The sequence below is a fragment of the Talpa europaea genome (genome assembly GCF_964194135.1).
Source record: "Talpa europaea genome assembly, chromosome: 8".
Lineage (NCBI taxonomy): Eukaryota > Metazoa > Chordata > Mammalia > Eulipotyphla > Talpidae > Talpa > Talpa europaea.
The window spans coordinates 54462636-54486453 of record NC_140075.1 but is presented as its reverse complement, the minus strand read 5'-3'; the positions used below and the strand labels follow the sequence as shown (position 1 = coordinate 54486453).

Below are 23818 nucleotides of genomic sequence, written 5' to 3'. Positions count from 1 at the left end.
ACTGGGCTGGTGGCCTGGATCCAGATCTGAAGGTGGGCAGGTGCTCCAAGTGTTAGGCACTGCAGAGGCAAAGGCTTGAAGGTGTGAAACTGTAGGGTGTTTGAGGGAATTCTAAGCACATGGTCTTTTTAGAGTGCGGTGAACCAGTAATAATACCAGGTAGAGTAACAGCAGTAGCTCTTCCAGTGATGCTGTTTGGGAGGCCCTTGTGCCCCCATCTCAGAAGAAACAGGACAGGTGCACACCAGTGTGGAGGCTAGATTAGCATCAGTAGGCTCCTGCAGTCATCCAAGCAAAAGATAATTGAAGGATTGAACCAAGGTAGGGCCAGCAGGGGAGGGAATGGATCTGAGAAACATGGAGTATGCCCCATTGGCTGGGCTTTGGGGATTGGCTGAGGGAGATGGGGAGGCAGAGAGTATAGGGTGCCAGTGGAAACAGGGATCCTAGCACAGAAACTTCCATGAAACACTGCCAGCGCCTCCTAGAGAAGCCCCATTCCAGCCTCAGAGACACAAAATTCATTTCTCTGGGTTATTTAAAGATAAACTTAATCTGTATTCATAAATGCATATCTGGCCAAATTTGGGTGACTCTAGAACTTTTTGCCTTTACCCAAAATAAACCTTGTTCTCCTCTGCCACACTGAGGCTCACTACATGCTTTATTTCGTGTTCTCCATTAGTCTTGCTCACACAAGTGAGATCTTTCAACACGGCCCCCTTTGTCCCTGGGGAGGAAGGGCCAGGGCAGCCATTTGGGGCCACTGCATCAGGCTGAGGGGAGGCGGGACACTCCCACGAGAGACAATTCTCCTTCCAGCTTTCTCTGCCATTCGGCTGGAGTATTTCCCCCCCGGGATGGATTTCCCCATAAAATAAATGTCTTGTCTGAATTAATCTTATTTTTAAAAGGAGAGAGTCATCATATTGTAAAGACAGATCATAAAAAGATGCATCAATCTGTCAGGAGGATGGGTTCATGGGAGTGTTTGTTGAGTAGGGCCCACCCGTGTGCCTGCCTGAGGATTTCTGACTGTGAGGCTGGGCCAGCACACTGGCAATTTCTCCAAGGCCTCTGCCATCTGTGGGATCAGTCTCGTGTCAAGAAGGGGCCTTTCATCTTGATCCTTAGACCTCCGAGGGCCACAGCTTTATATATTATATATGGGTGCTGTGACAGCTTTTCTTTTCAGGAGACACCAGGGAGCAACCCCCAAGCTGAAGGGGCCTGGCCCTCCATGCCTGCCCCCAAATGCCTTCACTTGAGAGGTAGTCCGTGTTAGGGTCTTAGACAGCACCCTAGACCATCTCTCCATTTTGTTTTATTCTTTTAAGAAAATGACACAGGCCGTAAACACATAAAGTAAAACATCATGAGTAATAGACGGAGTGAGAGGTGTGAAAACAACATTGGGCAAGCTGTTACCTGGGCAACACAAAAACACCTGGGCTGGAGAGGAGAGTGGCAGCTCCTCCTCCCTCAGCTCCCCATGGCTGGCCCCATGCCCTGTCCCGTGCACTCCAAATGCTTTCCTAAGCATCTCCATCTACTTACCCCGACGGGACACTTGCATCGTTTATTTCTTGTTGCGTGAACAGAATCAGATGCAACACTGGGTACCTGGCTGTTGGTGTCTTGTTTGCTTTACTTAACATTCTATTTTGGGTTCCTTTGAAAAATAGAACTAATGATATTCAACCAAAGCACATTTATCATACACATTTCAAACTTTATAGAGGAGGAAAAAATAAAAAGTAAAAACAAAAACCCAAAACCCAAACCCTTCCCTTCCTGTCCCTCCATTTCCACTCCTCAGCAAACAGATGAAATAAAAATCGCTCTCTGTGGATCTTTCTAGACATGAGCACATACAACTGTGTAAACGCAGACATCCTTAATCTGTTCATTTTCTAGATGAGGAAGTGAGAGGTCAGAGGCACAGCCCAGGTCACATGGCGGCTGGGGCACAGGAAAGGGGGAGCCCAATGCCAGGACCTCAGACTGCCAAGGTCTTCCTGCTGCCCCTCTCAGAGGCATGTGCTAGAGCTGGCCGTGGCTGGTGTCTGACCCCTGCCTCCACCTGATCCTGCAAGATGGTGACAGTTCTTAATCTTGCCAGTGTTGTCTTCCCCCTGCTAATGCCCAAAGCCTTTCAGGATGCTGCCTGCCCTTGGGCTGCTGGTCCGGGGAGGGGGGACCTATCTAATCTCCTGTTTCCCTAATGCCTGCCATCTCTGTCAGCACTGTCCTCATTGAGCAGCAATATTCAGTAAGTGGGCTTGTGTGCGCGCGCGCGCGCGTGTGTGTGTGTGTGTGTGTGTGTGTGTGTGTCTTTGTTCCCCCTGTTATAAATAACAATAGACATGCAGAGGACCCTTCCATTCCAGTTAAGTACCCCCCTCCCTGGCGGGAGCTGACATCCAGGTTGGGCCTACTGTCCCTTCCTCTGTGCCAGGTTCTGGGGCCCCAGGCCTGACCTCGGCGGGCTTACAGCTTGGGGCAGGGCAGGCACACACCTCCATAACCATTCTTTATTTGAGTCCACTGTGTTCCCCCTCTGTTCTGTTTGTGTGTCAGTCTTAGCCATTTTGGGTCCAGATGTGTCTACAGCATTGCCAACATCTGGGCGACAGGAGATAAGATCGCTGGCTACATACATGCATTTGTTCCTTCTTGAAGGCAGGATGTCCCCCATCTGGATGTCTGGGAAACATCCAAATGGGCAGACCCAGTGTTCTCTGCACCCACATATTCTATCCTGCACCTACAGTGATAGGAGGTGGCACATAGAGAGCAGAGCCTGGGCCCATAGACTGTCTCAGCTGCGCCTACTCTGAGCTTGCAGGTGGAAGAGAAGGAAGGACTCCAACACCGCTGGATGTGGTAGGAAGGGAGAGGTGTGTGTGTATTGGGGTGAGGGACTAGCAGCTACAGAAACTCTGTTCTTGTAAATGAATACTCTGGACTTCACGGTTCTGACGGCCCTGGACCTGGAGGTGCTGTTTTGAGCCTTGAGATTTGGTGTGGGGTGCGGTCTTCTCTGGCCTTGATTCGCCAGCACTCGAAGGAAACGCCTTCCCAGCAAATGTGCTCTCGCCACATCCCTGGTTCCACAGCGCCCTCCAGTGGGGAAGCGGAGTATGTCTGGGAGAACGCGTCCCGCGCTGGCCATCACCAATGCCCTTCACGGAATCTTAGACCTATGCTCCTGTTCTTGTCTGCTCCTGCCCCGACTGCATAAAGAAAGCTAAATGAATGGTTGGCTGTTTGTACTTGAGTGGGATATTGGTGCTACAAGGCTCTGCTCCAAAGACTGTTATGAGAGAGCAAAGGGCTGAGGTCTGGAGCGTGGTGTTTTGGGCAGTGTGGTCAGGCTGGAATGGATGTAAGATGGTGACTCGTGGGGGGGGGGTAGGGGTGTGTGTGTGTGTGTGTGTGCATGCGTGCACGCACAAAGTCCCGTGAGAAACACACTCTACTCTGCCTGCTTTCCAAAATAACTTTGGAACATCCTCTTTCATATCCCAGCCCTAAGTTGGGACACCCTCTTAGCTTCTGTGTCCCAGATAGTGATGGCTTTTTCCCAAACCTTCCCAAGTCTGATGAAGAGGGGAGAACACAGACTCAACAGGAGGAATGGGGTCCCACACTGTAGATGGAAGATTCCTGCAGAGGACAATGAAACAAAGTCAGCGAGATAAGTTCTCTTCAAAAAGAAGCAGCAGGGGGAGGGGTGGTGGGTGGGTGGGAGCTTGGAAGTTACCTCAGGCTGGTAACTTAACTTCTCTGGGTCTGAGTTTCTCCATGTGAGTTGCGTGTCTACCTGAGGTGGGTTATAAGTTAAAATACAATCCTGTGCACGAGGCCCTGATACAAGGACTGCCAGCTAGGCCAGCTGCTGCCCCAGAAGAGGCCTGGTGAGGTATGGTTCCCCTTTTGTGACACCACGCTGGGTGCAACTGCTGTCACCACAGGGCAGCTAACGCCCACTCCTCCTCTGGTGCTCTTTCTCCAGGTCTTGAATACAACATTCGTCTTGGTCTGTCCTGGTCCTCATGATAGGATGTGGCCTCTCTCCCAAGATGCACTTCCACACTCCCAACCACCACCCCTTTCCCTCACTGCTTCTTTTTGAAGAGAACTTATCCTGCTGACTTTGTTTCATTGTCGTCTGCAGGATTCTCCCATCTACTCCTCTCACCCACTGCCCACACACACACCCACCACCTACTGCATCCAAACTCCGTCTTAGATACCCAGTCATTTTTACTCGGTGTCCTCATCATAATTGTCGCCTACTTTCTGTCTTACAAGCCCAGGGAAAGATAAGTACAACCCACAACCCCCCTGGAAAGCGCCTGAGTCTCATCTCCTGAAGGAGCTATAGGGACGAGTGTTTAGAGAGGCACAGAAGAGGCAGACCCTCACAAGACCAGATGTAAGGTAGAACAATGCCCAGGAAATGTGGGGCTCACAGGGGCTTGTGATGGGGATAAAGGGGAAATCCCCAGCTCAGATCCAAGGAAATGAGGCCACCCCTGTCCTCAGTCCAGGGCCCCTCCTCCCCAAAGTGTCTCCAAAGAGAGTTTGTGCTGCCACTACTCCTCGTCCCCCCAGTGTCAGAAGCAAATAGAGGTGGAACAGAGCGATAGACGCCTGGAGCCTGGAGCGACACATGGATGGGGGAATACCCCGAGCTCTTATGGCGAGTTCACCTTCACTCTCATGACCACTGTGGCCAGGTAATGGCACCAGTCTCATTTCACAGAGGGAGATGCAGACTTCTCCAGGGCCACGCAGCTGGGGCACCGCTGAGCCGAGCTTCAAGCCACAACCTGCTTGGTGCCCACATACGGATGCTGACGCAGTCCAGTTTCTCCAGTGACGCAGAGCACTCCAGAGAAGGGAGCTCGGCATGCAGGGCAATGCAGGGCAATGCAGGGCAATGCAGGGATGCCCCTGAGCTGGGGGGGCGAGAGGGAGAGAGAGAAAGGGGACAGAGAGTAGCAGGTTGGTGGAGAAATATGCTGTTTATCACGCCCTGTGGGACTGGATTTTGGAGAAATACACATTCCAGCCTCAATCCCAGACATCCCCAGAATATCTGGGAATGAGACCCAGGAGTGTGCATTTAAAGAAAGCTCCTCTGCGTGGCAAAGTGTGCTTTAAAATGAATCAGAAAATAAGATAAATTGACGGATGGATAGACAGAGTATAAATGAATACCGTGTACTTAAACACTGCAAAATGTTCATTGAGGAACCTAGGAGGAGAGTAACGTTACCATTCTTTTAACTTTCTGTATGTTTGAGATTTTTCTTAATAAAATGGAGGAATCGTTCTGGAATGATTGTGATGATTAGGCAGATCACTCTTGGGGGGGGGGGACGCTCCCTCACAGGACTTCTGAGGGGTGGTTGCCCTGGGAAGCACCCGCCACCGCGGCCACCTCTGCTCTGGTCAGACTAAGATAGAACAATGCCCAGGAAATGTGGGGCTCACAGGCACTGGTGATGGGGGCACAGGGGAAATTGCTCTGCAGCAATCCCAGCACGCACAGCAGCGCTGCCCCAGGACCTCCCCCTTCTGGGGTTCTGAGGAGTGAGGAGTCCCTTTGCCCCCGGGGCCTCCCGTTCCATTCAAGGAGCCAGGTTTGTCAGGCCGCGAGTGAGGTGGGGGGGGGTGGCGACTAGAAGTTCTTTTAGAAGAATCTGAAGCCGAACTGTTCACAGTGTTCCTTGAGCACATTGACCAGAGCCGGGGAGCCACAAAAGACCTACACCTTGCCCTTTTTCTCGGCAGCCACTCTCTGGAACACCGGGAATTCAGAGTTGGGGAGGTGGGGCCGCTGGCCCGCCCAGGGACACGCCAGTCCCACAGCTGGGACTTGGTGTCTGGCCTGGCCGGGGGAGGCACTCCAGGGCACAGCTAGCTGCTAGGCTTCAGAGCAGATTCCAGCAAGTAACCAAGCTCACTGGGGAGCCTTGTGAGCATAACCTGACTCAGATGCCACTGGGGAGCCTTGTGAGCATAACCTGACCCAGATGCCGTGAGGGGCCAGGAGGGAAAGAGTCAAACTGAGGCCCAGAAAAAATAAGACCCGAGGTTGACAGAGCTGCATCTGCTGGAGACATGCTTTGGACCAGCTGCAGTGTGGAGAGCGCTGGCAGAGCCCCCGGGACCCTGAAACCTGACTGCTCCCATCTCCTGCTCTGGCTGACCCCCTGACTCCACTGGGATGTCTCTTTCCTGACATCAGAATTTTCCCAATGTGGGGACCTCTTTCCACTGCAAATTCTGCTTAAGCACTGCCTTTGGGGGCTCCTTGGTGGCCTAAGGGTTAAGTCTCAGCACTATCACCTCCAGGGCCTGAGTTCGATCCCCAGCCAGGGAGCTACCCACATGGCACAGCAGACCTCTCCTGTCTCACCTGCTGCTCCCCTCAGCCGTGTATTTCAGTAGATCTGCCTGTTCTTCTCCCCACTCTGTCTCTGGTGAATCTTCTCGCCACCATCACCCCTCTCCCCGCCCCCACAACTCTGGCCTGTACCCCAGTTCTTGTATTCAAAAAAAACTTGCCTTTTGTGGAAAGCCCTCCTTGATGCCCGCGTGCCACTGGCCCCACCCTTCCCCCTCAGTCTCACTACGTAGACATGGATTCTCTGCAGCAGTTTGAAAACCACCCCTCCGGGATCATTTTATGCTCTACACTCAGACTCCAGGAAGAAAATAATAATAATAAAACCAATTTGAGAAATAAAATAGAAAGACTGCAAACTATTTCAGGTCTCTGGGCCTCAGTTTCCCTATTTGTAGCAGGAAGGGTTAAGCACCGATGCTTTCCCAGGACACTGTTCACTTGGGCCTGCTGACTTTGGTGAGTAGAGAGCCTGACGCCTAGCTCTGACTGGGGGAGGCCTTCAAAGTCATATATGATGACCTCTTCTTTGAACAGATGGGGAAACTGAGACTAGTGATGGAACAAAGCAAGCCAATGATGGAGTCTGCAGGTAGGTCCCCTGCTTTACTTTCCAGCTCTCAGATTGTGGCTGGACTCTGATGTTTTGCCTGAACTGCTTGATCCAATTCTCCCTGGTGCCACCTCAGGCACCAGTCCCACTGCTCCCTGCAGGCCGCAGGATTCCAGCCAGCCCTTACCTTGCCCCAGTCAGGCAGCCCAGGCTGAGTGCACACCTGGAGGACAGTGATGGAATCCTTGTTCTCTTTCTTGGCCAGGAGGTTAAGAACCATCTGTAGGCCGATGGCCTTCATGTCATTCTTGCCCAGCACAGAGGTCATGTGCATGTGCAGCTCCAGGAAGTGGCCTAGGGGTGGGAGGGGAGAGTGGCACTGTGGGACCAGCACCTGTGAATGGGGCCAGGGCACAATGCCAGCCACCTTGCCCTGGGATTTAGAGGAAGGACAGACGTCTTAGAATTCCTTCAACTGGCCATAGGGCCATGGGCCTCCATGTCACTGGAATGGTAGAAAGGAAAAATGGCCTTGCTTGAACGCCTGTTCTGTGCAGGGCAGACACAAGCCACTTTATGTCCATTGTCTAATGCGAGTCTCAAGATCACTCCAGGAGTCAGCCCTTACATTTATAGAAGGGGAAATAGATCCCAGGGCACTGTGGCCGTCCTTAGCCTCTGAAACTTAGGCCCCGTCCTGTCTCACAGTGTCTGCTTAGTCTGGGCACACAAGCCATACACCAGGAAAAGCTAACTTAGACCACATGCTAGTGATATACAGGGAAGGTCTGGAGCAGGTGGAGCTGCCTCCTGGGTGGGTGGGAATCAGGTTAGGTCTTGGAAGAGAGGCAAGATTCAAAGGGGAGGTGAAAAGAAGGCGTGAGCCAAGGATGAGGGGCTGGAACACATGTAGTGTCGTGGGGCTGCCATGGCGGCCTGGCTGGAACAGAGGGTCCTAGGATGGGACCAGCAGGAGATGGGAGTGAGTGAATACAGAGACTAGAATGTGAAGGGTCTTGAAATATCCAGCCAGGAAATGGGGGCAAGTAGAGGGCATCTGAGCTGGGCACGCCAGGCTGGAAGCAGTGGTTCAGGAAGGGGAGGCAAAGACTAAAGGGATGGGGCAGCAGAGACTGGCTCACACAGACCCAGCAGGCCCAGAGGTGTGCTGAAATGGCAGACTTCAGCCTTGGAGCCCCTAGAGGCCAGGTGGACACTTCCGCCTCTCTGCACTCTAGCAGTTTCCTTGTTTCTCCAGATGTGGCCTGCAAATATTTGTTCCACTCCAGAAACGGCAAGAGAAAAGAGAAGATGACATGGCTCTGGAGGGAGGGAAGGAGGAGCCATGGAGGATGAATTGGCAAGGCTTTCACCCTCTCCAGCACAGCTGCGCTTGACACTGTCAGCCCCTCCCGTTTCTCGGTCACTCTCCTAAGGAAATCATCCAAAGGAAGGAGAAAAACTTCTGTGCATGTACATATTAATTGCAGCCTTATTTATGATTGTGGAGAATAAGGAATACAAAAAGTCCAGTAGCCAGGAATTGATTAAATAATTTATGGCAAACCACTAACTGTATCATTCATCATGTAACCATTAACAACTATTACTACTGCTGCTGCTGCTGCTGCTGCTGCTATTACTATTACTACTTCTTTTGCTAAATTTTCTGAACAGTTATCATCATTATTATTACTACGACTACTACTAAATTTACAGAACCGTTATTACTACTACTATTAAATTTCCTAAGCAGTTACTGTTATTATTACTATCACTACTATTAAATATATTAGTCAGTTACTATTATCACTGCCTCCACTACTTCTACTATTACTAAATTTACTGAGCAGTTAGTAAGCTCCAGTCACTGTCCTTAAGTGTGCTCAGATGTCATCTCATTTCATCACCATGACAATTCTATAAGGTAAGTACTAATGGTATCCAATTTTTCATATGAAGAAATTGAAGCAAAGCCATTAAACAGTGTGTCCAAGGTTCTACAGTTATTAAAGGATAGAGTAAATATTGAAGCCAAACAGAATGATTAAAGCTTAAGCTATAGAAATTAAAAAGCATAAGCTACAAATTCTTTAATTCAAGCAGTGGTATATAATTAAAGTTGAAATCAGAGGCCACAAGTTTTAGCTGCAGTTAATGAGAAAGAAATGAGAAGGAATACAGTTGTTGACTCAAATGGCTTGAGAATGCAAAGCACTGAGTTAGCTGTTGCCCTTTGTTTACAAAGGTTAGCAAGCAGCAGATAGCCAATATTTATATACCAGCAACTAGAAAATGTAAATTAAATCTAAACTTTCCCCCAGGCTTGTCATCATAAAATTGAGTTTCTAATGAATTGATATACTTAAAAGCATTTAGGACAAAGTCAATGCTCTATAAATATTTGCTACAATTGTTATTTACAAGAAAGAACAAGGACTTCTACTGCAACATCCTAAGGTTTAATAGTAATCTTCCATAGATGATGTGTGCTTTCAAGCTTTGACTGCTTTAGTAAACTATATCAGTTTGAATGTTTTTTGTAGAAAACTGTGTTTGAGTACTTGAATTTAGAAACTATATCATAGGAATTTGAATTGACTCATGGCGACCTTGTGATAATTAAACAGCTAAATTGGATCTAGTTCCAATGAAGTCAACCAGTATAAAAAGAACACGCTAAACTCCCTTGAAGTTAGAGATCTAACCAAAGATAGTCCTCTCCTAGTGGAAATTATTCCATTAAGTAATGGACTCAAATAATGCTCAAACAGAATGATGTTAAAACACAGCACAAAACCTCAGCTTTCCACCAGGATGTTCGTGAAGACTGTGATGTCACATGTTGTCATACAGAGTTCAGTAAAAGTAAATTTAAATACATTTGATATATATATATCATAAATATAAATATCATATATATGATATATATATGATACCACATTCTGGGGAGCAGGAAGGAGGGGAGAGTAGAAGGCCTAGGGGGAAAACATTAAAACATTCATTTTGAGTAAAGAATCAAAGAAGGGGTCACACGGGAAAAAAACTTATGCATAATAAGGTGTTTCATGTTTATCTCAGGCCACTCACTCAACATTTTGGTTGCCAACTAACCAGAAAAATATTGAGTATTCACCCCCATGTATATATGTGTGTGTATTTTTACACATTAGTCTCTACTAACAGGTTATGAAACTTAAAAATGTATGTTGGAATAAAAAGAACCATATCTACCCTCTCACCTTAAATAACTGGATAAATGGACAAAAATGTGTAGAACAATGGTTTCCAGGCATGGGTCAACAGGAGCACATGGCCTTAATGGAAACAGTGAAATGAGCCCTATGTTTGACCCAATTGACTGTGCTGTTCTCACTAAGTTGAAGAGACAGAAATTGGAGTTCATGGAGGCGAAGCCAGAATATTCTAGGCACAATAAGGGGTAAAGGGAGTTTCAAGAGAGGGAAGAAGTTTCTGTGCAGTTTTCCATAAGTCTTTGCTCACTATCACTTTGTACTTGTGTGAAAGAAATTTCCCAGAAAACACAAAATAAGCAACACCTGGCGCTCAAAGAAAACTGGAGGAGTTTTTTCCCACCACCAAGAGTAGAAGGAACTTCTTGTAAATGGGAGGTCAACTGGAAAGAGTCCTCAGGTGCAGCACCTACACTGGGTGGGGCTTATTAGCTCACATGAGAGGCTGCTCTAGACTCATCCTAACAGAAGTTAAAAGCGAGTCTTGAAAGGATACACATGATGCCTAAATAATTTAACTGTGCACCACAAGAAAGTACAGCCCTATTTAACAAAATATCACAAAAATCCAGAATATCACATTTGATTCACAATCCCTGACATCCAATAAAAAATTATAAGGCATGCAAAGAAGCAGGAGAATGTGACTCAGAACTAGGGGAAATTAATTTGAAATGCACCCAGAAATGACAGAGATGATGGATTTAGACAAATATATTCCAACAAATATTATACATATGCTTGGGAATGTAAAAACAAATACAATGAGGAGGGAAATGGAAGATTTATAAAAAGAAACCCAAATGGAACTTTATAGAGAAGAAAAATTGGATAGAATTAAGAACTATTCTAGGCCCTTTGGTTTTTGATATTAGTTTTATAATCAAGTTTTCGATATCTATTTTTGAAAACATGCTGGGAGACAGAAGGGAAAATGGAAAGAAAGAATAACTGAAATTTATTCAAATTCGATGAAAACCACAAGCCCATATATCCAAGATGTTCCATGAAACCCAAGTACAAGAGACAAAAAGAAATGTTTTGTAGTTTGTAGTATGCAGATCATGCCCATTTTTTGCTAAACTTATCAGTGTTCCATATATTTTGAAATGTTACTTAAATTTTTTCAGTTACTAATTATTTGTTAGTAAATAGAAACACAATTGATTTTTGCACATTGTTCTTATATCCTAGACCTTGTCGAAGTCACTATTAGACTGATCTAAATTTAGAGTTAAGCTACAAAATTTACAGAAGGAAACACAGAAGAAAATACTCATGACTTTGGACAAGGCAAAGATTTTAGATACAAAGATAGGATACAAGAAGCAAGAAGAATAATAGGAAAAAATCTGATAAATTGAACATCATTAAAACTTCAAAATTTTGTCCTTCAAAAGAAAGTTTAAGAAAGTTTAAGAGGGCCTCCCCTGGTGGCGCAGTGTTTGGGCACTGGGCTGCGAGGCTGCCCACAGCCTCTGCAACGCCAGTTTGATCCCTGGCCACCGGCGAGGGTCCCACAAAAAAAAAAAAAAAAAAAAAAAGGCAATTTAAGAAAATGAAAAGACACACCAGAGACCTCAGACTGGGAGAATGTATTTATAAAATGTATATATAACCTAATTAGTTGACCTGTTTCTGCAACAGGGTGGTCCCCAGGAAAGGGGGAGGTTCCCTGCCCCACCCAAGGGAGGGTGGAGCTGAGCAGGAAGAGGAGAAGCTGCAGAAGAGACTGAGGAAGGAAGCAGGATGGAGCCAGGAGACCTGGAGGAGGCGCATGGAGCCTAGAGACACGTGAAGAAACTGCGCTTGTCTTTTGGTCGTGGACTGGGTGACACAGATGTGGGTGAGACCTGTGGGGAGGTGACAATGGCAGCTTTTATCTTGATGTTGGTTTTGCTCTTTTCCTTCCGGGCTTGTCCGGTTGTTTGTGACCCTTTTCTGTGGGTCCCCACTGGAAGATGCTTTAGACTTGTAGCAGGCTTTGGGGCCTTGTTCTGGGCCGATCCCATATGGATGGACTTTTACCCACGAGGGGATGGGTAACTTTGGGTGCTTCATTTAGAAACTAGACTCTTTGCCTTACCTGTATTGTTTCCTAGTTTTATTAAAGATCCTTCCCATTAGTCTCATGTGTTTTGTGTTGATGCGGCGGATGGCAGAACCCATTTAGAATAGGCAGGTTTGCGGGGTTTGGGCTGCCCCTCTCCCTGTCCTATAACATTTCCAGAACAAAGAACTCTTATGAGTCAATAAAAGATGAAAAACATCTGGACAAGATATTTGAACAGACATTTTACCCAAAAAGTGTACAAAGAGCAAATAAGAATGTGAAAAGAGATTCAACATTATTAGTCACAAGGGAAATACAAATTAAGGGCATATTCTATTCAAATGGCTAAAACTAAATATAAAAGTCTGCCATTATTGACAAGGCTGAAGAGAGTTGAGGCACTCTCATCCATTGCCAATAGAAACACAAAATGGAGCCTCCCCGGGTGGTGCAGCAGTTGAGCGCTGGGTTGCGAAGCTGCTTGCAGCTTCTGCAGCGCTGGTTCAATTCCCAGCTGCTCCCCGGCCACCAGAGGAGGGTCCCACATGGCACGCAGACCTCTCCTGCCGCCCGCTGCTCCCCTCAGCAGTGTACTTCTGCCTGCTCTGCTCTGCTCCCCGCTCTGGCTCTGGTGAATTCTCTCACCCTCCTGCGCTTCTGACTGTACCCAGTGCTTGTATAAATAAATAAATCTTTTAAAAAAAAAAAAAGAAACACAAAATGATAGATGATAGTCACTTAGGAAAACCATTTGGCAGTTAACTTATAAAGTTAAACTCACCACACAACATACTACCCAACAGCCCACTCCTCAGTATTTACCAAGAAGAAATGGAAACATATCTGCACTTGAATGTACATATACATAGCAACTTTATTCAAAATAGCTAGGAAGCATTAGCCCAATATCCACCAACAAGTGAATGGAAAGACAGACCCATAAAATGAAATACTACTCAATAAAAAACAAGAATAACTATTTACTGATACATGTAAGCACATGGATAAATCTCAAAGATCATAAGTTAAATGAAAGAAGTTATAGAGAAAAGTAACATGATTCTATTTATATGAAATTTTAGAATGGGGGTATTGATGCAGAGTGGGATAAGGGAACTTTTGGGGTAACAGAATATTACATATTTTGATTATATTGATGGTTATGCAACTGTACAAGTTTGTCAAAATGTCACTGCATTCATTGTGTACTTAAAACTGGTGAATTCTATTGTATGTAAGTTATCCCTCAGAAAACTTTTTTAAAAAGGCAAGAATTAGAATGATCTGAGAGGCATGTTAAAATGTATATTGCTGGGCCCTACTCCCAGACAATCTAATTTGGTAGGGCTGGGATGAGGCCTGGAAATCTAAATTTTAGCAAGTGCTTATTCTGAATGAAAAGAAATGTCATTTAAAAAGAACAGAAAAAAGAAGGCTATTTATTTTCATAGAATATGTTTAAGAAAAAATATCAGAAGTTCTTTAAAATGCCTGGAAAAAGCTGACTCGATAGGAATATGAACGAGCACTTTCCCCTCTATTTTTTATTTTGCAAAATGGTACATTTTACTTGGGGGGGGGGAACAACCCCCCCCCACACACACACATGCTTAATAGAAATGGGATCCTCTAAACACCCTCTTATGCAGGCCCATTCCCCCGAAACACATCCCTCTCCTACCCTCTTCAGTCTCCTCATCTGGGTCCAACTCCAGTCCCATCAGCAGGCTCACAAACCACTCGAAAGACTGCTGGTCTTGATGGATCCAGATGAAGTCCAGCTTGGAGAGGGGCCCTTCAGTTCAGAGGGGCCTGCCTCACTCATAGCACACTTGCCTTGAGCCCCACACCCAGTGACCACCACTGAAGTGAGGGAAACTGAGGCTCCCAGAATGGGGAGCTTGCCCAGGTCACAGCACAGCATGAGACCAGCACCCTGTTTCTCAGACACGCTCTAATCACCTAGCTATTGTTTATAGCGAGCAGTGCTCTGGCTTAGGACAGCCAGAAAAACATTAATTACAGGTTTTCCTTGCTATCTGAAAGTAGAAAGTTCCTATTTGGTAGGTTATTTTGGGAAACCTTGGAGTGCTGAAACTGTTTTCCATATAGGCCCTCCCTGGTGGCTCAGGCAGTTAAGCACAGCACTGTGAAGCTGTCCGCAGCCTCTGCAGCACTGGTTCAATCCCAACTGGCCTCAGGGCAACCCATGTGGCAAAGAGACCTCTCCTGTCTTGCCTGCTGCTCCCCTCAGCAGTGTATTTCATCAGTCTCTCTATTCTGCTCCCTGCTCTGTCTCTGGTGAATCCTCTCACCCTCCTGTGCATATGGCCTGTACCCCAGCTCTTGTATAAATAAAAAAATAAACCTTTATGGTAGCTCCATTTTTAGTAGACTAAGGAACCTCCAGAGAGCTTTCCATAGTGGTTGAACCAGTTTGCACTCCCACCAGCAGTGCAGGAGAGTTCCTTTTTCACCAGGTCCTCACTAACATTTGTTGTTGCTTGTTTTTTTTTAAGATTTATTTATTTATTTATTTATACAAGCACTGGGGTACAGTCAGAAGCACGGGAGGGTGAGAGAATTCACCAGAGCCAGAGTGGGGGATAGAACAGGCAGAGTGATGAAATACACTGCTGAGGGGAGCAGCGGGTGTGGCAGGAGAGGTCTGCGCACCATGTGGGACCCTCGCCCGCTGGCCAGGGATCGAATCTGTGCTGCAGAGGCTGCAGGCAGCTTCCCAGCCCAGGGCTCAACCGCTGCGCCACCAGGGGAGGCCCTTTTGCTTGTTTTTTTGATATGTGCCATTCTCAGTGGTTTAAGGTGGTATCTCAGTGTGGTTTTGATTTGCATTTCCCTGATGATAAGGGATGTTGAACACTGGGAAGGAAATTCTATGGGGACTCAAACTGAGGGAGTGGGGGGAAGCAAATATTGTTTAAATAAACAAATAAATAAATAAATAAAAATAATAAATCTTTACCAAAAAAAATCTTTTTAAAAAATGTTTTCCATATAAATGTAATGGCGATGGTGTTCCTAGTCCCACGAAGTAACTTACCAAATCACATCAAATAGGAGCATTCTGCTTTCTCATTAGCAGGGGAAACCTGTAATCATATGTTTAGACTCTCTATTAAGTGGCCTCTACAGAATTAACAACATTTCCAAAACGCAAACATGTTTTCACCTTTTAAAACCACCAGCAGGGGGGCCTCCCTAGTGGCACAAAGGGTTAAGCCTCAGCACTATGAAGCAATCTGCAGCCACTGCAGAATCAGCTGGATCCCAGCCAGGTTGCTCCCGCACATGGTACAGCAGACCTCTCCTGTCTTGCCTATGCCTCAGCTTCAGCCCAGGGGTCAGAGGCCTCCAGCAAGGAAGTCACTGTGGCGTTGATGTGCAATAGGCCCCAGGGAACTCCATGGCAGGGGGACGAAGTCCTGGAATACCAGGCCTTGGTTTGGTTTCAAAAGGGATATTGCTTTATTATTTAAATCACAAAAGCAATTAAGTTAGTTTTTAAAGATTCAGAACTTTTAAAGAATATAGGGGAAAAGTACCCTGAATCAGAGGACATCACTACTCTAAATATTTTCTCTCTATGTCCTTCCAGAATGTTCCATCTATACATACTGCTTTGTAACCTGCCTTTTCCACTTATATATCTTGACTAGCTAATGCACACACATTTACATAATATATTTTTTAGGCAACTAACATTCCACTATAAGGGTGATAAGTAATTTATTTAGCTACTTCCCTATTGGGCATTTTGATGAATCTCATTCTCTCATTTTGTTATAAACCACTACCCATAAATTAGCACCTTTCTCATTGTGATCCCTTTGCTCTGATTTACTGTTCTTAGCACTTATCACTTGACACATTTGTTACCCCCACTTCTGGAAGGTAAGCAGTGATTATGTCTGTTTTGCTTACTGCATATCGCCAACATCTAGAACAATACTTAGAAAACCATAGGTGCTGTGTGCTTGGTAAAAACTTGCTAGATGAGGGCCTCTCTGGTGGTGCAGGGGTTAAAGTCTCAGTACTATCAAGCAATCGCCAGCTACTGCAGCATGAGTTTGATCCCACATGGTGCAGCAGACCTCTCCTGTCTTAGCTGCTACTCCCCTCAGCAGTGTATTTCAGTAGATCTGCCTGTTCTGTTCCCCTCTGTCTCTGGTGAATCCTCTTACCACCCCCGCCCCTCCCCCCCGCACCTCTGGCCTACACCCCATTTCTTGTATACATAAATAAATAAATAAAATCTTTTTTAAAAATAAACTTGCTAAATGAATGAATGAACAAGGTGATTAACATACTTATTGTGCACCTGTTGATTAGCTTTTTCAGGTAAATCCCTAAAGATGAAAATTCTGGGCCAGTGAGTATACATGTTTAAAATGTTCACACAAATGACCAGACTGCCCACCAAAGAGATTGTGCCAAGTCTTCTCTGGAATGGTGCCTGAGGCTTCCACCCATTCACCTGTCTCCTAGCCCGGTGGTATTGCCGACTAAGTTTGTGTTCGCCCTCCTTATCCATTCTCATTTTCTCCAGAGCTGCTCCGATGTCTCCAAATCCCAAATCCTCCCAGACCCTGCATTCACTCCACACACTGACAACCTGTCAGCTTTGTGGGTTTCATCAGGGTTCAAAAGCTAACAATCCTGATGCTAATGTTGACAAATGGCCCATCTGGACCATGCTACCCAGCTCAGTAGTTTCCACACTTTCATTCCATTGGCCCTTAAACAATCATGTGAGGAAAGGAAGCCGAGGAGTCACTGCAGTGGGAGTCACTGCCCTTTTCATTGCTGAATCATCTGAGGTGCAAAGTGGTTAAAGGCTGCGTTCAACGAGAAAGTGTAGGAGCAGAAATGTGGAGTTGGGTTTTCTGATCTCATTTTACTCTCTCTCTCTCTCTCTCTCTGTTATCCTCTGTGTTCTAACAAAAACATGGGAATGGGGGTGGGGGACCTGGGGTGGCCAGTCTTCAAGGATGCTTTTGGGCCACATGGTCTAGAGTTGCTTTGCCCCAGTGCTACCATCCAGCCAGTGTGCACAACAGCAGCTCAATGATCGATGCCCACTGACTAGAGGAATTTTGTGATTTGCCATCACAGAGGCATGCCACCTACCTGGGGCCTCCTCTGACTCTTCTCATCTCCAAGCTCCTCAACAGCCTCTTGGGGTCACAGCCCACAGGTTCTGATGCCTTGAAGGACACATACAGTCCATTGGTCCACCTGCCTCGGGACCCAATATGTAGCCAGAGGGTGTCTGAGCAAGAGGCAGGGCAGGGGAAGGGGGATTTGTGCTGGCCTCCAGCAGGGAGCAGGCCTGTCTCACTGGAAGGTCTGAGAGCGGATGCTTATATGCTTTTGCTTAGACTTCTCCCTCTGCCTCCTCCCCCATCAAGAAAACTCCCACAAGGGCCTCCCTGGTGGTGCAAGGGGTTAAGCACAGCACTATGAAGCAATCTGCAGCCTCTGCAGCACAAGTTCGATCCCCGGCCGGCCAGGGAGCAACCCACATGGCGCAGCAAACCTCTCCTGTCTCGCCCGCTGCTCCCCTCAGCAGTGTACTTCAGTCAGTCTTCCTGTTCTGTTCCCTGCTCTGTCTCTGGTGAATCCTCTCAACCCCCCCCCCCACACACACACACACCTCTGGCCTCTACCCCAGCTCTTGTATGCATAAATAAATAAATCTTAAAAAAATAAAAAAAGAAAGAAAACTCCCATCAACTTTACCTTCCCAAATATGCCAAGCTTGGCACACTCGCCTACCTCACCAGACCCTCCCTGTAACCCTGAGGGCTATGTACGGCCCTATCACCCTTTCAGCAGGTGTTGGCACATCTGCCTCCTAGTTTCAGAGGGGGCTTCTAGACGTTAACTTTGCATCTCTGGCCTTGTTCCCAGATCTGTGTCCTCAGTCTCAGCCCGTGCCCATAGGCACATGGCCAGGACTCAGTCAATGCCTGCTGAGCACCTAAAGGAGTTGGTGTACCTTTCTGCTCAGGAGCACTGCTGTTGGTGAAGGGATGCCACTCATAGCACATGATGGTGGGGATATTCAGATGTAAGTCTCCAGGCCTGTAGAGGAAAAGAAGGGGTCTCCTGATGAGGAGATGAGTGATCTGGAGAGAGAAGGAGTTCAAGGTCATTGATGCATTGGCCTGGGTACATTACTTTTCTGAGCATCAGATTCCTCACCGTGGATGCTGTTTCCTACTGCAAAGGACTGCTATTGGCCCAGAGTGGGTGCTCCACATATGTCTATTTTTGATGTGACGAGATCAGTGCAGGGGAGAGTCAGGGTCTCCCAACCAAATCCTTTGTGACCTCTGCATCTTGAGGAAGCTAGAGAGAGAGGGACACAAAGATGGAACTAAGCGGCCTCCCTGGTGACGCAGCGGTTGAGCATTGGGTTGCGAAGCTGCCTGCAGCCTCTGCGGCACCGGTTCGATCCCCAGCCACTGGGTGAGGGTCCCACATGGCGTGCAGACCTCTCCTGCCGCCTGCTGCTCCCCTCAGCAGTGTACTTCGTCAGTCTACCTGCTCTGCTTTCTGCTCTGGCTCTGGTGAATTCTCTCACCCTCCCGCACTTCTGACTGTACCCAGTGCTTGTATAAATAAATAAATAAATCTTTAAAAAAAAAAAAAAAAAAGATGGAACTAACATTTCCAGAGCTAGGCATGACTTCATATATATTATGTCACTTAATTCCTAAAATAACTACAAAGGAAGAATTATATTTACATTTTATAGATGAAGAAACTGAGTGACCAGAAAATAGTAGAGCAGGGATTTGAACCCTGGTGAACCTGTGTCCCTCCCCCTTCCAATGCCATTTCCAGCCTAGTTTAATCCAAGTAAGGCAATGGGATAAGCCAGCCATAAAACAGCAAACCATTTTCACGTGGCAGACATAACTCGAGTGGCACAGGATCAAGAGCTAGGCAACTCAAGTGGCCACTCCTGTGGATGTAGGGGCTGGAGCAGCCCCACACAAGGAGCAGCAGCAGCAGCAGAGCCACCAGGTCAGGGAGGCTGAGGCATGGACCCAGCTGATGCCAGGTCTTGCGGTGCGCAGCAGTTCCCAAAATTGGAAGGGGCTGGCCTGGGACTGGGCCTGGAGTGCTGGAGATAAGCACAAGACAAGCTCTTCCCCAGCCACCTTCCCTTCGGAATTCCCAAGTCCTCCCTATCACCTCACAGGCAGGGAATTTTAGCCAGAATTCTGGTTTATCCAAAGCACCCCTTCTCTGCCCATTGGGCAGGCAGGACACAGCACTGTGTGCCATGTCCTGTACTGGGGACTGGAGAACTGAGTGGTTTGTGAGAGACCTAGGGCCCTTCTACACACCCTACCCAACCCGCCCCCGGCCACTCACTGTGGTTCATAATGTGGGCCACAGTGTGCACAAGGGAGAGCCCTTCCACCACATAGCCCATAAGGTAGTAGAACTGGACATTTAGGTCCAGCAGAGGACCTGAGCCAGCCATGTGGCCCAAGGCCTGTGAGGCAGCACCTGAGCATCAGTACCTGGCAGGGCAAAGCAGAGACAGGCCCACCTAGCTCTCCCTCTGCCCTGGCTTCCTTTCTCTGTGGGGGTTTCCTGAATGCCCATGGGCTGGTGGTCTTCTTAAGGAACCCCACTACCATCTCTCCTGCCCCCAAGGCTTCATTGCTTTCCTAGGTCCACAGCTCCAAGTCTCCAGAATTGTGCCAGCAATAGAAAATGTTAGAACGTCTGCTGGTGTTACTGTGATCTAGACTCGCATACGCTTTCACTAATAGTCAATGTCTGTGCTGGCATGGTGTCCCCATTTGGTCTCTATATTAAACAGGTTCATGTCACATGTGGTTCTTGAGGTATCCTAGGGGAAGACCCAGTTTTCCAAGGGACTATTGAAAAGGGCTCCCACACTTGCTTGTGTCCAGCTATGCAGTCCTACGGATTATATTATCTGGTTTTAACTCAACTAAGCTAACTATCCCTCACAGAAAAGACAAGTAGCTTAAAATGACTCCCTGCAGAGATGTACATATGCAAAGTAGTGTTAATAATGCAAAAGCAAGTGGCAAGATCAGCAGTGTGCCTCCTGCTGCTGGTTTGAACTCTTTGTAGCCAAAGTGAGGTTAAAAGTAAAATCTGGGGCCTCCCCCGGTGGCACAGCGGTTGAGTGCTGGGTTGCGAAGCTGCCTGCAGCCTCTGCAGCGCCAGTTCGATCCCCGGCCACTCCCCAGCCACCGGAGGAGGGTCCCACATGGCACGCAGACCTCTCCTGCCGCCCGCTGCTCCCCTCAGCAGTGTACTTCGGTCCTTCTGCCTGCTCTGCTCCCCACTCTGGCTCTGGTGAATTCTCTCACCCTCCCGCGCTTCTGACTGTACCCAATGCATGTATAAACAAACAAACAAACAAATAAATAAATAAAACATGCCTCTATTAAAAAAAAAAGTAAAATCTACTCTAACAAGAAGCTGATCTATCAAGACAATCCAAACTACAAGTGTCCATCTCTGATGATTAAGAATGAATCTTGCGGGCCTCCCCAGTGGCGCAGCGGTTGAGCGCTGGGTTGCGAAGCTGTCCGCGGCCTCTGCAGCGCCGGTTCAATCCCCGGCTGCTCCCCGGCCACCAGAGGAGGGTCCCACATGGCGCAGACCTCTCCTGCTGCCCGCTGCTGCCCTCAGCAGTGTACTTCGCTTCTGCCTGCTCTGCTCCTCGCTCTGGCTCTGGTGAATTCTCTCACCCTCCCGCGCTTCTGACTGTACCCAGTGCATGTATAAACAAGCAAACAAACAAACAAATAAATAAATAAAATGCCTCTATAAAAAAAAAAAAATGATTTAAAAAAAAAAAAAAAAAAAAGAATGAATCTTGCTTTATAGTTACCTTATGCCATAAGTCCATTGGCATGTATTGAGTTATGGAGAGGGATTTTTTTCATATTTTGTTTTTTGTTTTTTGTTTTTTTTTTCATTGTAGGAGTGTATGACAAAATACACTTGGAGACCTCACTCTCTGACCCAGAGGATCACTCTCTGACTCAGTCAGGCATTCAAGGTCCTGGAGAATTCTCTCTGTGGACTTGGGCACAGGGGCCAGACCCGCCCTCTTTGGGTACACCATAGAGTCATGAAGACTGAATGGAAGTGACTGGTACACAGTAAGCATACCAGAGTACCAGGTGTGTTACTAAGTGCTGTGTGACTATGGACAACTCACTGTGCCTCTCGGGCCTCCCTATCCACCACTGAGTGAGCTGGCCCAGCTAATTTCTAAGGTGTTATCCTGCCCTGGCATTCCAGATGAACACTTTTGGGTAGCCTGGTCTAGGAGAAGCCTACATCAGCACCCCTGCCCGCTACCCCCGGTTGTGCCTGCAGAGCCCTACTGTGATGAAGCTGCAGTCAAAGTGGAGACATTGGCCATAGGCCTTGGCCACCACCCAGAGGGGGAAGTAACTCATGTCCATTGATGGGTGAATGGGTACACAAAAAGTGGAACATGCATACAAAGGATTATTTTCCAGCCTTAAAAAAAGAATGAAATCCTAAGCTCTCCAGCCAGCCTGTGACTATGCAGGTGCCTCTCTTTTTCTTTCTCCTTTTCCTAATAAACCTGTCCTTTTAAAATGTAAAAGAAAGAAAAAAAGAATGAAATCCTGTCTCGTGGTACAAGTATGGACCTCGAGGACATTATGCTAAGAGAAATAAGCCGTTTACAAAAAGGCAAGTATCGCATAAGCTACCTAGAGGCATCAAATTCTTAGAGATGGAAAGTAGAATGGTGGTTGCCAGGAGCTGGGGGGAGGGGGAAAGGGGGAGTTACTATTTAAATGGCACAGAGTTTTGGTTTGGGAAGATGAAAAAGTCCTGGAGATGGATGATGATGATGGCTGCACAATGATACGAGTGCAATTAATGCCACTGAACCACACTCTTAAAAAAGGGTCAAAGCAAGGGGGGTGGGAATTGTACGGGGACTATAACCAAGATGAAAATGCATACATTGTGCAAAAATGAAAAATGATGTAAAAATATATAAAATTAAAAAAAAAATTTTAAAGTCTCCTGAAAAAAAAAGAAAAAAAATGGTTAAAATGGTAAATTTAATGTTATGAATATCTTACTACAATAAAAATGATATTATAAAGCAATATATTCTTATATGAAAAACATCATTCAGTGGAGAAAGGCAGTTAGCATAGTATAATCCCATTTTTTAAAAGAATAGTGTGTGTATGTGTGAGGGAGAGAGATCAGTTAAAAGGCAGTATAAAAATGTTATGAGTGACTTGCTTTCTTCTTTAAACCATTCTGTGTTGACTGAAATTATTATAATAAAGAAAAAGCAGCAGAGTCTTTTTTTAAACAGAAAAGAACAAAAGAAAGTTCTGGCTTCAGGTTAGTTGAATCAGGGGCACTTGTCTCCTGGGTCAGACTGCCCCCTTTTCCCTCCCATGCCTCATCACCACAAAAGGGAGGCAGGGTTCAGTCAGAGAGAACGGGGTCCCAGAGAAAGAGAGCCCTGGATAAACAGCCCTATGCTGGGAAGTCGCCGAGACAGCTAATTACCTTTATCCCCTCCCTCTGAGCCCCGCAACTTTGCCCCCAGTCCACTCCTAAGGGTCCACTCCAAGGAAAGACCCTTACCATCCATGTCATACACTTGGAAGAGGAATTTGAGTTTGTCCATGGGGTCACCGTGGATGAGCAAGACCAGCGCCTCATGCAGCTCCTGGAGGGTGATGGTGCTGCTTCCACCCAAGTCAAATAGTGAAAAGAATCTCTCGGCAAAGAAGACTAGCAGGGGAGAATGAGGGAGAGGCACAGGTGTGGCCCAAGGCATGGGCTTGAATTCATTACACGTGTGTGTGAGCGTGTACACGTGTGCAGTGGTGGGATTCAGCTGGAGCTCTGGATCCTGAACACAGAGCCTGATTGACCCCCAAAGGCCACCCTGACGGGGAGTGTACATGGTCCATCCTGCCTACTGGACCCTGGAAGAACTGTTCAGAGCCCTGCAGCAGGAAGATGGAATTGTGTTCGGCTCTTAGGCCCTCTTTGGGCCCCTGTGCCTGATAATTGTATAGACTCTCTGTCCCCTACATGCCATCATCCCCATCAGCTTTGCTGTCCAGACCCCCTGTGGCCCCAACACGGGTTCCTCCTATAGGCTCCTCCCATGTCCTGTCTCATTTCCTTGGACTTACTCCAAAGGTTAAGTAAACCTGGGGAGGACTTAAAGGGTGGATGCCATTGGAATCCCTGTGTCTTTTCCTGTACTTGATTAGGTTGTGTGTAGCCTACACTTAATTAAGACTTATTCATAAATGCTGATTCACTCACTCCATTCACTCACTCATTTAACAATTGTGTTCTGGGCAGCCCCTTCCTTGCCAGGCCTCGTGTTGGCCACTGGACACAGAAATTAAGAAGCCCATTCCGCCTCCCCTGGTGGCGCAGAGGTTGAGCGCCGGGCTGCGAAGCTGCCCGCAGCCTCTGCAGCGCTG

At 47.1% G+C, this 23818-nt stretch overlaps 1 pseudogene across 1 annotated transcript; it reads right to left on the bottom strand.

Moving 5' to 3' along the window:
• Positions 1-5704: 5704 nt before the first annotated feature.
• Positions 5705-23391, bottom strand: LOC311175273 (NADPH oxidase 5-like; annotated as a pseudogene). Its single transcript has 10 exons — positions 22959-23391; positions 22135-22201; positions 21698-21767; positions 19689-19840; positions 19205-19434; positions 18301-18477; positions 17430-17571; positions 13963-14062; positions 7162-7328; positions 5705-5821 (listed from the first exon to the last, which is right to left on the bottom strand). The product of its transcript is annotated as an NADPH oxidase 5-like (transcript).
• Positions 23392-23818: the final 427 nt, after the last annotated feature.